General features: G+C 60.1%; 1 non-coding gene across 1 annotated transcript; it reads left to right on the top strand.

The window, feature by feature from the left end:
• Positions 1–11110: 11110 nt before the first annotated feature.
• Positions 11111–11229, top strand: LOC131864686 (5S ribosomal RNA). Its single transcript, XR_009363450.1, has one exon. It is a non-coding gene; the product is annotated as a 5S ribosomal RNA (ribosomal RNA).
• Positions 11230–15000: the final 3771 nt, after the last annotated feature.

The following is a 15000-nucleotide window of genomic DNA, read 5'->3' as shown; positions in this document are numbered from 1 at the left end:
GGGAAGGCCCCGACGGCTAAACGGAAGAGGCTGCAGGGCCGCCTCGGAATGGTCCAAGCATCGGATGCGATTGGGACGACTACCAGTGCCAACCCCTTATCCCGCGATGCGTCCGATACACAGATAGTTCCAAGGCGGCTGAGGAGCCTCACCGCATATCAATCGGGGTGCGAGGCGAGGGATGGGGCGGGAAGGCCCCAACGGCTAGACGGAAGAGGCTTCAGGGCCACCTCGGAATGGTCCAAGCATCGGACGCGCTTGGGGCGACTGCCAGTGCCAACCCCTTATCCCGCGATGCGTCCGATACACAGATGGTTCCAAGGCGGCCGAGGAGCCTCACCGCATAGCAATCGGGGGTGCGAGGCGAGGGATGGGGCGGGAAGGCCCCAACGGCTAGACGGAAGAGGCTTCAGGGCCGCCTAGGAATGGTCCAAGCATCGGACACGCTTGGGGCGACTACCAGTGACAGCCCCCTATCCCGCGATGCGTCCGATACGAAGATGGTTCCAAGGCGGCCGAGGAGCCTCACCGCATAGCAATCGGGGTGCGAGGTGGGGGATGCGGCGAGATGGCCCCAACGGCTAGACGGAAGAGGCCACAGGGCCGCGTCGGAATAGTCCAAGCATCGGACGCGCTTGGGGCGACTACCAGTGACAACCCCTTATCCCGCGATGCGTCCGATACGAAGATAGTTCCAAGGCGGCCGAGGAGCCTCACCGCATAGCAATCGGGGTGCGAGGTGGGGGATGCGGCGAGATGGCCCCAACGGCTAGACGGAAGAGGCTGCAGGGCCGCCTCGGAATAGTCCAAGCATCGGACGCGCTTGGGGCCACTACCAGTGACAACCCCTTATCCCGCAATGCGTCCGATACGAAGATAGTTCCAAGGCGGCCGAAGAGCCTCACCGCATAGCAATCGGGGTGCGAGGTGGGGGATGCGGCGAGATGGCCCCAACGGCTAGACGGAAGAGGCCACAGGGCCGCCTCGGAATAGTCCAAGCATCGGACGCGCTTGGGGCGACTACCAGTGACAACCCCTTATCCCGCGATGCGTCCGATACGAAGATAGTTCCCAGGCGGCCGAGGAGCCTCACCGCATAGCAATCGGGGTGCGAGGCGAGGGATGCGGCGAGATGGCCCCAAAGGCTAGACGGAAGAGGCTGCAGGGCTGCCTCGGAATAGTCCAAGCATCGGACGCGCTTGGGGCGACTACCTCTGCCAACCCCTTATCCCGCGATGCGTTCGATACACAGATAGTTCCGAGGCGGCCGAGGAGGTGGGGGATGCAGCGAGATGGCCCCAACGGCTAGACGGAAGAGGCTGCAGGGCCGCCTCGGAATAGTCCAAGCATCGGACGCGCTTGGGGCGACTACCAGTGACAACCCCTTATCCCGCGATGCGTCCGATACACAGATAGTTCCGAGGCGGCCAAGGAGCCTCACCGCATAGCAATCGTGGTGCGAGGTGGGGGATGCGGCGAGATGGCCCCAACGGCTAGACGGAAGAGGCTGCAGGGCCGCCTCGGAATGGTCCAAGCATCGGATGCGCTTGGGGCGACTACCACTGCCAACCCCTTATCCCGCGATGCGTCCGATACACAGATAGTTCCAAGGCGGCCGAGGAGCCTCACAGCATAGCAATCAGGGTGCGAGGCGAGGGATGCGGCGAGAAAGCCCCAACGGCTAGAGGGAAGAGGCTTCAGGTCCGCCTCGGAATGGTCCAAGCATCGGACGCGCTTGGGGCGACTACCAGTGACAACCCCTTATCCCGCGACGCGTCCGATACACAGATAGTTCCAAGGCGGCCGAGGAGCCTCACCGCATAGCAATCGGGGTGCGAGGCGAGGGATGCGGCGAGAAGGACCCAACGGCTACACGGAAGAGGCTTCGGGGCCGCCTCGGAATGGTCCAAGCATCGGACGCGCTTGGGGCGACTACCAGTGACAACCCCTTATCCCGCGACGCGTCCGATACACAGATAGTTCCAAGGCGGCCGAGGAGCCTCACCGCATAGCAATCGGGGTGCGAGGCGAGGGATGCGGCGAGAAGGACCCAACGGCTACACGGAAGAGGCTTCGGGGCCGCCTCGGAATGGTCCAAGCATCGGACGCGCTTGGGGCGACTACCAGTGACAACCCCTTATCCCGCGACGCGTCCGATACACAGATAGTTCCAAGGCGGCCGAGGAGCCTCACCGCATAGCAATCGGGGTGCGAGGCGAGGGATGCGGCGAGAAGGACCCAACGGCTAGACGGAAGAGGCTTCGGGTCCGCCTCGGAATGGTCCAAGCATCGGACGCGCTTGGGGCGACTACCAGTGACAACCCCTTATCCCGCGACGCGTCCGATACACAGATAGTTCCAAGGCGGCCGAGGAGCCTCACCGCATAGCAATCGGGGTGCGAGGCGAGGGATGCGGCGAGAAGGACCCAACGGCTAGACGGAAGAGGCTTCGGGTCCGCCTCGGAATGGTCCAAGCATCGGACGCGCTTGGGGCGACTACCAGTGACAACCCCTTATCCCGCGACGCGTCCGATACACAGATAGTTCCAAGGCGGCCGAGGAGCCTCACCGCATAGCAATCGGGGTGCGAGGCGAGGGATGCGGCGAGAAGGACCCAACGGCTAGACGGAAGAGGCTTCGGGTCCGCCTCGGAATGGTCCAAGCATCGGACGCGCTTGGGGCGACTACCAGTGACAACCCCTTATCCCGCGACGCGTCCGATACACAGATAGTTCCGAGGCGGCCGAGGAGCCTCACCGCATAGCAATCGGGGTGCGAGGCGAAGGATGCGGCGAGAAGGACCCAACGGCTAGACGGAAGAGGCTTCGGGTCCGCCTCGGAATGGTCTAAGCATCGGACGCGCTTGGGGCGACTACCAGTGACAACCCCTTATCCCGCGACGCGTCCGATACACAGATAGTTCCAAGGCGGCCGAGGAGCCTCACCGCATAGCAATCGGGGTGCGAGGCGAGGGATGCGGCGAGAAGGACCCAACGGCTAGACGGAAGAGGCTTCAGGGCCGCCTCGGAATGGTCCAAGCATCGAACGCGCTTGGGGCGACTACCAGTGACAACCCCTTATCCCGCGACGCGTCCGATACACAGATAGTTCCGAGGCGGCCGAGGAGCCTCACCGCATAGCAATCGGGGTGCGAGGCGAGGGATGCGGCGAGAAGGACCCAACGGCTAGACGGAAGAGGCTTCAGGGCCGCCTCGGAATGGTCCAAGCATCGGACGCGCTTGGGGCGACTACCAGTGACAACCCCTTATCCCGCGACGCGTCCGATACACAGATAGTTCCGAGGCGGCCGAGGAGCCTCACCGCATAGCAATCGGGGTGCGAGGCGAGGGATGCGGCGAGAAGGACCCAACGGCTAGACGGAAGAGGCTTCAGGGCCGCCTCGGAATGGTCCAAGCATCGGACGCGCTTGGGGCGACTACCAATGACAACCCCTTATCCCGCGACGCGTCCGATACACAGATAGTTCCGAGGCGGCCGAGGAGCCTCACCGCATAGCAATCGGGGTGCGAGGCGAGGGATGCGGCGAGAAGGACCCAACGGCTAGACGGAAGAGGCTTCAGGGCCGCCTCGGAATGGTCCAAGCATCGGACGCGCTTGGGGCGACTACCAGTGACAACCCCTTATCCCGCGACGCGTCCGATACACAGATAGTTCCGAGGCGGCCGAGGAGCCTCACCGCATAGCAATCGGGGTGCGAGGCGAGGGATGCGGCGAGAAGGACCCAACGGCTAGACGGAAGAGGCTTCAGGGCCGCCTCGGAATGGTCCAAGCATCGGACGCGCTTGGGGCGACTACCGTTGCCAACCCCTTATCCCGCGATGCGTCTGATACACAGATAGTTCCGAGGCGGCCGAGGAGCCTCACCGCATAGCAATCGGGTTGCGAGGCAGATTATTGGGAAGGGAACCCCCTGGGATGCGGCTCAAGCAGTGCCCAAAGGGACTGGAATGCGGAATCACATCGAGAGACCCAAATGCTATACGAGGGCTCAAATCGAATTATCGATTTGGCCACGACATGGACGCATCGGAACGACTACCTTTGCCGAACCACTCGCAATTGCATCCATACCGAAACCAATAGACATTTCCGTTAGAGCCCTCGCATAGCATTCGGGAATCTCGCATGCCCCTCTAAATCGACCAATGCTGGCGCTCAATGAAAATCCGAGCGCTACCACCGTTCGAGCGCCAGCATTGGTCGAGTTAGAGGGGCACGGGGGAGAATGCTCCAGTCAACACCTCCCCTATATAAGTTATTTGTCCGATTCTCGCACAACCGTAGTCTGCCTCGTCGAATCAAACAACGGTCCCAGATTCCGACTTCCGTTCCGTAGAGACCCAAAAGCTAGATGGAGGCTCGCAAGAAAGAGAGTCGGCGCATAGCAATCGGGTTTCTCGAACGTTTAGGGACCGAGCTCACTTGCGGATAGGGCAAAATCCGCCAAGCAACCCAAAAGCTAGACGGGGGCTCGAATCGAATCGCCTAGGCGGCCACAACAACGACGTGTTGGATCGACTACCAGTGCCAAACCATTCAGCAAGACTAGTCTGTGTCGAGGCCGGATAGAGATTCTCAGAGAGCGCCCGCATAGCATTTAGGAGACCTGCCGCGTCCCTCACACTCGACAAATGGTGGTGCACGTTTATAAATCCGAGCGATCCCAACCCTTTCAAGCACCAACATCGGTCGAGATAGAGGGGCACGGAGGGGGCTGCGTGAGACAACACAGTCCCCTATATAAGTTATTTGTCCGATTCTCACACATCCGAAGAATGGTCATCAAATCGGACAACAGCCCAAACTTCCGACTTCCGTCCCAGAAAGCCCAAGAGCTATCTAAAACGTTCATGGCCGGAACTCGATCGCGGCTATACCAGTCCGCCAAGCAACCCAAAAGCTAGACTGGAGCTCTAGTCGAATCACCTCTGTGGCCATTGCAAGGACGTGTTGGAGCGACTACCATTGCCGAACCATTCCGCAGGTCGAGTCCATACCAAGGCCGCATAGAGATTCACGATGAGCTCCTGCATAGCAATCAGGAGACTTGCCGTGTCCATCACAATCGATAAATCCTGGTGCAAGATTTTTGCATCCGAGCGCTCCAACCAGTCGAGCACCAGCATCAATCGACATAAACGGGCACGGGGGGAGGATGCTCGAGAACACTACCTCCCCTATATAAGTTATTTGTCCGATTCTCAAGCAGCCGAAGTCTGGTCATCGAATCGGGTCAAAGACCACAACTTCCGACTTTACCCACAATGCAAGTCATCGAATCGAACATCGGCCCCCGAGTCGGACTCCATGCGTATGTCAGGTCATCGGACCCAAATTCCGCCTTCCTGCGCATGGCGGGCCATCAATATCAACTCGGTCATCGGACCCAAACTCCGCCTTTTTGCGTATGGCACGCCTTCAAATCGGTCATCGGACCCAAATTCCGCCTTCCTGTGCATGGCGGGCCATCAACATCAACTCGGTCATCGGACCCAAATTCCGCCTTTCTGCGCATGGCACGCCATCAACTCGGTCATCGGACCCAAATTCCGCCTTCCTGCGCATGGCAGGTCATCGGACACAAATTCAGACCTCGCCAATATGCCTACGTATCGAATCGGTCATCGGACCCAACTTCCGACTTCATCCATACTGTAGGGTCTTTGAGGTTGGCGCGGTGCGCTCAACCCAGGGAGTCGACCCATCGAAGCATACACCTCCCCTATATAAGCTATTTGTCCGATTCCCACACCTGTGTAGTTTGCACCTCTGACCAGGACATCGACCCCAACTTCCGAACTCGACTGCAACGACGGCACCAGCGCCTTGGTGCGCACCTTGCGACGCACAGTCCCAACATTCGCCTTCCTGCACATGGCAGGTCATCGGACCCAAATTCCGACCTCGCGAGTATGCCTACATATCGAATCGGTCATCGGACCCAACTTCCGACTTCATCCATACCGTAGGGTCTTTGAGGTTGGCGCGGTGCGCTCAACCCGGGGAGTCGACCCAACGAAGCATACACCTCCCCTATATAAGCTATTTGTCCGATTCCCACACCTGTGTAGTTTGCACCTCCGATCAAGACATCGACCCCAACTTCCGAACTCGCCTCCAACGACCGAACCAGCGCCTTGGTGCGCACCTTGCAACGCACAGTGCCAACATTCGCCTTCCTGCACGTGGCAGGTCATCGGACCCAAATTCCGACCTCGCGAGTATGCCTACATATCGAATCGGTCATCGGACCCAACTTCCGACTTCATCCATACCGTAGGGTCTTTGAGGTTGGCGCGGTGCGCTCAACCCGGGGAGTCGACCCAACGAAGCATACACCTCCCCTATATAAGCTATTTGTCCGATTCCCACACCTGTGTAGCTTGCACCTCCGATCAGGACATCGACCCCAACTTCCGAACTCGACTAAAAAGACCGCACCAGCGCCTTGGTGTGCACCTTGCAACGCACAGTGTCAACATTCGCCTTCCTGCACATGGCAGGTCATCGGACCCAAATTCCGACCTCATGAGCATACCTACTAATCGAATTGGTCATCGGACCCAACTTCCGACTTCATCCATACCGTAGGGTCTTTGAGGTTGGCGCGGTGCGCTCAACCTGGGGAGTCGACCCATCGAAGCATACACCTCCCCTATATAAGCTATTTGTCCGATTCCGACACCTGTGTAGTTTGCACCTCCGCTCAGGACATCGACCCCAACTTCCGAACTCGCTTGCAACGACCGAACCAGCGCCTTGGTGCGCACCAAAAGTGCGCACTTTTGGAGGGCACTTTTGTGCGCTCCAAAGGTGCGCACTTTTGGAGGGCACTTTTCTGCGCTCCAAAGGTGCGCACTTTTGGAGGGCACTTTTTGGAGGGCACTTTTCTGCGCTCCAAAGGTGCGCACTTTTGGAGGGCACTTTTTGGAGGGCACTTTTCTGCGCTCCAAAGGTGCGCACTTTTGGAGGGCACTTTTTGGAGGGCACTTTTCTGCGCTCCAAAGGTGCGCACTTTTGGAGGGCACTTTTTGGAGGGCACTTTTCTGCGCTCCAAAGGTGCGCACTTTTGGAGGGCACTTTTTGGAGGGCACTTTTCTGCGCTCCAAAGGTGCGCACTTTTGGAGGGCACTTTTCTGCGCTCCAAAGGTGCGCACTTTTGGAGGGCACTTTTTGGAGGGCACTTTTCTGCGCTCCAAAGGTGCGCACTTTTGGAGGGCACTTTTTGGAGGGCACTTTTCTGCGCTCCAAAGGTGCGCACTTTTGGAGGGCACTTTTTGGAGGGCACTTTTCTGCGCTCCAAAGGTGCGCACTTTTGGAGGGCACTTTTGTGCACTCCAAAGGTGCGCACTTTTGGAGGGCACTTTTCCTGTGCTCCAAAGGTGCACACCTAGGTGAGCACCTTCGACCACACCTTGTAGCACACCAAACTCTGACTTTCGACTTCATCCGCAATGCAGGGTCTTTGAGGTTGGCGCAATGCGCACAACCAGGGGAGTCGACCCATCAAACCCAACACCTCCCCTATATAAGCTATTTGTCTGATTCTCATACATGCGTAGCCTGCAGGAGCAATTAGGACATCGACCCCAACTTTCGGCTTCTAAACGAAAACAAGGTCTTTGAGGTTGGTGTAATGCGAACAACTAGGGGAGTCAACCCATCAAACCCAACACCTCCCCTATATAAGCTATTTGTCTGATTCTCATACATGTGTAGTCTACAGGAGCAATTAGGACATCGACCCCAACTTTTGACTTCTTAACGAAAACAAGGTCTTTGAGGTTGACGTAATGCGCACAACCAGGGGAGTCGACCCATCAAACCCAACACCTCCCCTATATAAGCTATTTGTCCGATTCTCATACATGTGTAGCCTGCAGGAGCCATTAGGACATTGACCCCAACTTTTGACTTCTTAACGAAAACAAGGTCTTTGAGGTTGGCGTAATGCGCACAACCAAGGGAGTTGACCCATCAAACCCAACACCTCCCCTATATAAGCTATTTGTCTGATTCTCATACATGTGTAGCCTGCAACAACGATTAGGACATCCACCCCAACTTCTGAATTCGTCTGCGTTGACCGCACCAAAGGTGCACGCCTTGGTGCTCACCAAAATCCGACTTCCGACTTCTTCTGCTATGCGGGGTCTTTGAGGTTGGCGCAGTGCGCACAACCAGGGGAGTCAACCCACCGAATGCAACACCTCCCCTATATAAGCTATTTGTCTGATTCTCATACATGCGTAGACTGCAGCAATGATTAGGACATCCACCCCAACTTTTGACTTCTTAAACAAGACAGGGTCTTTGAAGTTGGTGCAGTGCACACAACCAGGGGAGTCGACCCATCAAACGCAACACCTCCCCTATATAAAGCTATTTGTCCGATTCTCATACGTGTAGTCTGCAGCAGCGATTAGGACATCGACCCCAACTTCCGAATTCGTTTGCATTGACCGCACCAAAGGTGCACGCCTTGGTGTGCACCCTGGAGTGCACTTTGGTGCTCACCTCGGTGCACACTTTGGTGTGCACCTCGGTGTGCACCAAAGGTGCGCACCTTGGAGCGCACCAAAGGTGTACACTTTGGAGCGCACCACATAGGGTCTTTGAGAGGTTGGCGCAGTGCGCACACCAAGGTGGGTGTTGAGGTGCGTGCCGAGGTGGGTGGGTGCTAGGGTGCGCTCCATGGTGGGTGCCAGGGTGGGTGCGTGCTAGGGTGGATTCCAAAGAGGGTCATAGGGTGGGTGCCAAGGTGGGTTGGTGATATAGTGGGTTCAAAGGTGGGTACTAGGGTGGGTTCCAAGGTGGGTCACAAGTTGGGTGCCAGGATGCGTGGGTGTTAGGTTGGGTGCCAAGGTGGGCTCCTGCGTGGGTGGGTGCTAGGGTGGGTTTCAAGGTGGACGCGAGGGCGGGTGCCAAGGTGGGTAACAAGTTGGGTGTTAGGATGGGTGAGTGCTAGAGTGGGTGCCAAGGTGGGTGGGTGCTAAGGTGGATGCCAAGGTGGTTCACAGGGTGGGTGGGTTCTAGGGTGAGTTCCAAGGTGGGTCACAGGTTCAGTGCTAGGGTGGGTGTCAAGGCGGGTGTCGAGGTGCCTGGGTGCTAGGGTGTGGATGCCAATGTGGGTCATAGGGTGGGTACTAGGGTGGGCTGCAATGTGGGTGCCAAGGTGGGTAACATGCTCGGTGGGTTCTAAATTGGGTGCCAGGGTGGGTGTGCACCCACCTTGCCCGAGGTGGGTGCCAAGGTGCCAGTGTGGGTGGGTGCTAAGGTGGATGCCAAGGTGGGTGAGAAGGTGGGTGATAGGTTGAGTGGTAGGATGGGTGGGTGCCAAGATGGGTCACAGGGTGGGTGCAAGGGTGGGTAGGTGCTAGGGTTGGTGTCAGGGTGGGTGGGTGCTAGGTTGGGTTCCAAGGTGGGTGCGAGGGTGAGTGTCAAGGTGGGTCACAGGTTAGGTGCTAGGATGGGTGAGTGCTAGGGTGCAAAGGTGCCAGGGTGGGTGCTAGGATGGGTCGATGCTAGGGTGAGTGGCAAGGTGGGTCCACAAGTGTCAAGGTGGGTGCCGAGGTGGGTGCCAAGTCGGCGACTGCTATGGTGGATGCCAAGGTGGGTCACGGGGTGGGTGCCAAGTTGCTAGGTTGGGTTCCAAGGTGGGTGCCAACGTGGGTGCTAGGGTGCGTGGGTTAAAGGGTGTGTCACAACGTGGGTGCCAGGATGGGTGCGCACCCACACTGGCCAAGACGGGTGCGGGTGCAAGGTTGGGTTCCAAGCCCGGTCACAGGCTGGGTGCTAGGATGGGTGGGTGCCAAGGTGGGCACCAGGGTGGGTGCACCCACCCTGGCCAAGGTGGGTCACGGGGTGGGTCCTAGGGTGGGTAACGGGGTGGGTACTAAGGTGCGTGCCAAGGTGGGTCATAGGGTGGGTGCCAAGGTGGGCACCAGGGTGGGTGTGCACCAACCCTAGCCAGGGTAGGTCACGGGGTGGTTGTCGGGGTGGGCGTCAAGGAGCCAAGGTGGGTGGCAAGTAGCCAAGTTGCGTGCCAAGGTGGGTGTCGGGGTGGGTGCCAAGGATCCAAGGTGGGTGCCAAGGAACCAAGGTGGGTGTCTGGGTGGGTGCCGAGGTGGGAGCCAGGGTGGGTCCCAAGGTGAGTGCAAAGGTGGGTGCCAGGGTCAAGGTGAGTGCCAATGTGGGTTCCAAGGTGCCAGGGTCAGGGTGAGTGCCAATGTGGGTTCAAAGGTGCTAAGTTGGGTGCGAGGTTGGGTGCGAGGGTGGGTGGGTGCCAAGGTGTGCTAGGTGGAAGCCCGGGTGGGTCGGCATCCCATGGGTGTCGAGTTGGGTGCCTGATGGGTGCTTCTTGTCAAGTTTTAGTCGTCGGGACTCATTTCGAGCCTTAGAGGTCGTTTCTTGTCCGGTTGCCCTGTCTTCGACCTGGGAACCCAATTTTGGTCCTCGGGTCCCATTTTTTTTTGTCTCGCATCCCACTTTTGGCCTGTGGCCTTTTCGGGGTCGATTCTCGTTTTGGGCATCAGAGCATGTTTCTTCTCCTAAAACCCAATATTTGTTTATTAAGTCTCGGAACACATTTTTGTTCTCGTGGACCCATCATGGGTCTTGGAACGCATTTGTGGTCCTTGGGTCCCATTTTGCATCCCGAAACTTGTGTTTTGGTGCTTGATCCCTATTTTGGGTGCCCACCTTGCACCAAGTGCGCACCCGGGGCAAACCGAGCGCCTTGGTGCACCGGGGCAAGATCGAGCGTGCACCCGAGGCGCCCCGAACATGCACCAAGGTGCACTCGGCCCACATGTGAGCGCAGGTCGTTGCGCCCGAGGTGGTGTGTGGGCACCGCGTTGCAGACGGGACACTGCACGCACACGACGCCCCCTCCAGGTGCACGCACGTAGGCCGGGCCGGGTGCACACCCGACGCCCTAGCAAGGTGCGCGCACCCGGGCAGGGCTCACACTTGGCGAACGGGGCGCACTTCGCGAGGGAGGGTGTGCACCTCGACGGGGGTGGGTGGCCGGGGTGGATTCGCACGTGGGTCGCGGTTTGCTAAGTACACACTGCGACAAGCTCATAACGGGTGCGATCATACCAGCGTTAGTGCACCGGATCCCATCAGAACTCCGCAGTTAAGCGCGCTTGGGCCGGAGTAGTACTGGGATGGGTGACCTCCCGGGAAGTCCCGGTGTTGCACCCTTTTTTAGTTTTTCGCCGGGCGTCGCAATGCTATTTGAATAAACCTTTTGCCCGTTTGCGTTCTCGTCGGGGCCGGGCCGGGCCGGGGTGCGCTGCCCGCACTACCGCGCGCGCGGGGGCGACACCGAGCGCGCACCCGAGGCGCCCCGAGCACACAGGCCACGGTGCAACCCGGGCGTTGTGCGCGCACCCCGGTGCGCCCGAGGTGCTGCGCGCGCACCTAGGTGAAATCGGTGTGCACCTCGGCCAGTGCGCGCTCGGTCGAGTCGCGCACGTTGGCCAAGGTGCACGGTGATGTTTCTTACTCTAAGGTTCCGCACCAGACGCCCGGGACAGGTGAGCGAAGCTGGGCGGGGCCGGGTGCGCGGCCGGGGCAGGTGCACGCAGCTGGAGAGAGCTTTGGAGCACACTTCGGAGCGCACCAATGATGCGCTCCATTCAAAAGTTTCCTGAAAAGGCAAAAAAAGTTGAGATTATAGAATTTCCCACTTGAGAGATTGTAAAAAAAAAAAATTTAAAATGAAGGAAACGCGGGTGCCAAGGTGTGCGCAGCCCAGCCAAGGTGTGCGCACCAAGGCGCCCACCCTGGCGAAGGTGCACGCAAGGTGCGCACCCGAGGCAAACCGGACAATTAACCCAACTTTCGACTTCGCGCGCACCTTGGAGCGCACTTCGGAGCGCTCCTTGGTGCGCACCAATCTTGGGCACCTCGGAGTGCACCATGGCGCCCACCAAGGTGCGCACCCGGGGCAAACCGAGCTCCGACTTCGTGCGCACCTTGGAGCGCACGAAAGGTGCGCACCATGGCGCCCACCAAGGTGCGCAGCCCAGCCAAGGCGTGCGCATCAAGGTGCGCACCCTGGCGAAGGTGCGCACCCGGGGCAAACCGAGCTCCGACTTCGTGCGCACCTTGGAGCGCACAAAAGGTGCGCAACCCAGCCAAGGTGTGCGCACCCCGGTCAAACCGAGCTCCGAATCGTGCGCACCAGAGGTGCACGCCATCGTGCGCACCTTGGAGCACACTTCGGAGCCCTCCTTGGTGCGCGCCGATGTTGCGCACCTCGGAGCGCACCCGGGGAAAACAATGCAATTAACCCGACTTTCGACTTCGTGGGCACCTCGGAGCGCTCTCGGGTTCGCACCTCGGAGCACACCGAGGTGCGCACCTTTGATGCGCTGCCTTCACCAATTTCCAGAAAAGGCAAGAAAACATTGAGAAGGTGTGCGCACCGAGGTGCCCACCCTGGCGAAGGTGCACGCGAGGTGCGCACCCGGGGCAAACCGGGCTCCGACTTCGTGCACGCCGCACCTTGGAGCACACTTCGGAGCGCTCCTTGGTGCGCACCAGGGCGCGCAACCCAGCCGAGGTGCCCACCCCGGCGAAGGTGCACGCGAGGTGCGCACCCGGGGCAAACCGGGCTCCGACTTCGTGCACGCCATGGTGCCCACCGCGGCGAAGGTGCACGCGAGGTGCGCACCCGGGGCAAACCGGGCTCCGACTTCGTGCACGCCGCACCTTGGAGCACACTTCGGAGCGCTCCTTGGTGCGCACCATGGTGCCCACCAGGGCGCGCAACCCCGCCGAAGGTGCACGCGAGGTGCGCACCCGGGGCAAACCGGGCTCCGACTTCGTGCACGCCGCACCTTGGAGCACACTTCGGAGCGCTCCTTGGTGCGCACCATGGTGCCCACCAGGGCGCGCAACCCCGCCGAAGGTGCACGCGAGGTGCGCACCCGGGGCAAACCGGGCTCCGACTTCGTGCACGCCATGGTGCGCACCGCGGCGAAGGTGCGCACCCGGGGCAAACCGGGCTCCGACTTCGTGCACGCCGCACCTTGGAGCACACTTCGGAGCGCTCCTTGGTGCGCACCAGGGCGCGCAACCCAGCCGAGGTGCCCACCCCGGCGAAGGTGCACGCGAGGTGCGTACCCGGGGCAAACCGGGCTCCGACTTCGTGCACGCCGCACCTTGGAGCACACTTCGGAGCGCTCCTTGGTGCGCACCATGGTGCCCACCAGGCCGCGCAACCCAGCCAAGGTGTGCGCACCAAGGTGCACGCGAGGTGCGCACCCGGGGCAAACCGGGGTCCGACTTCGTGCACACCGCACCTTGGAGCACACATCGGGGCGCTCCCGGGTTCGCACCGGCGTTGCGCACCGTGGTGGGCACCTCGGAGCACACCAAGGTGGGCAGCGAGGTGCGCACCTTTGATGCGATGCCTTCACTAATTTCCATAAAAGGCAAAAAAAAAACGAGATTTTAAAATTTCCGTTTTGAAAGATAGTGAGAAAAAGGGAATGCTGGTGCCATCTTGAGCCCGCCCTGGTGCGCAGCCCAGCCAAGGTGTGCGCACCAAGGTGCCCACCCTGGCGAAGGTGCGCGCCCGGGCAATTAACCCAACTTCCAACTTCGCGCGCGCCAGGGTGGGAGCGCACCCAACAACCGGGCCTGGGAAGAGCCAATGCGAGAAACCCCACCAAACGCTCTGACAAAAAAAGAGGGGGCGCTCCAGTAACCCCGCTTCGGAGCGCACCCTGGGCAAACCCAGCCAAGGTGCCCACCCCGGCCAAGGTGCAGGCGAGGTGCGCACCCGGGGCAAACCGGGCTCCGACAACGTGCACGCCGCACCTTGGAGCACACTTCGTAGCGCTCCCGGGTGCGCACCTCAGAGCACACCAAGGTGGGCAGCGAGGTGCGCACCTTTGATGCGCTGCCTTCACTAATTTCCAGAAAAGGCAAAAAAAAAAGGAGATTTTAAAATTTCCGTTTTGAAAGATAGTGAAAAAAACGGAACGCGCGTGCCATCTTGAGCCCGCCCTGGTGCGCAGCCCAGGTAAGGTGCCCACCCTGGCAAAGGTGCGCACCCGGGCAATTAACCCTACTTCCGACTTCGTGCGCGCCAGGGTGGCAACCGGGCCTCGGAAGAGCCAATGCGAGAAACCCCACCAAACGCTCCGACAAAAAAAGAGGCGGCGCTCCAATAACCCCGCTTCGGAGCGCAGCCGGGGCAAACCCAGCCAAGGTGCCCACCCCGACGAAGGTGCACGCGAGGTGCGCACCCGGGGCAAACCGGGCTCCGACAACGTGCACGCAGCACCTTGGAGCACACTTCGAAGCACTCCCGGGTGCCCACCGGCGTTGCGCACCGTGGTGGGCAGCGAGGTGCGCACCTTTGATGCGCTGCCTTCACTAATTTCCAGAAAAAGGCAAAAAAAAATGAGATTTTAAAATTTCCGTTTTGAAAGATAGTGAAAAAAAAGGAACGCGGGTGCCATCTTGAGCCCGCCCTGGTGCGCAGCCCAGGCAAGGCATGCGCACCAAGGTGCCCACCCGAGGTGCACACCCGGGGCAAACCGGGCTCCGACTTCGTGCAGGCCGCACCTTGGAGCACACTTCGGAGCGCTCCTTGGTGCGCACCATGGTGCCCACCAGGGCGCGCAACCCAGCCAAGGTCTGCACACCAAGGTGCCCACCCCGGCGAAGGTGCACGCGAGGTGCGCACCCGGGGCAAACCGGGCTCCGACTTCGTGCACGCCATGGTGCCCACCGCGGCGAAGGTGCACGCGAGGTGCGCACCCGGGGCAAACCGGGCTCCGACTTCGTGCACGCCGCACCTTGGAGCACACTTCGGAGCGCTCCTTGGTGCGCACCATGGTGCCCACCAGGGCGCGCAACCCAGCCAAGGTGTGCGCACCAAGGTGCACGCGAGGTGCGCACCCGGGGCAAACCGGGGTCCGACTTCGTGCACGCCGCACCTTGGAGCACACATCG

The sequence above is a fragment of the Cryptomeria japonica genome, unplaced genomic scaffold (genome assembly GCF_030272615.1).
Source record: "Cryptomeria japonica unplaced genomic scaffold, Sugi_1.0 HiC_scaffold_90, whole genome shotgun sequence".
Taxonomy (NCBI): Eukaryota; Viridiplantae; Streptophyta; class Pinopsida; order Cupressales; family Cupressaceae; genus Cryptomeria; species Cryptomeria japonica.
The sequence above is the reverse complement of the archived record's forward strand: the minus strand, read 5'-3'. Positions and strand labels throughout refer to the sequence as shown.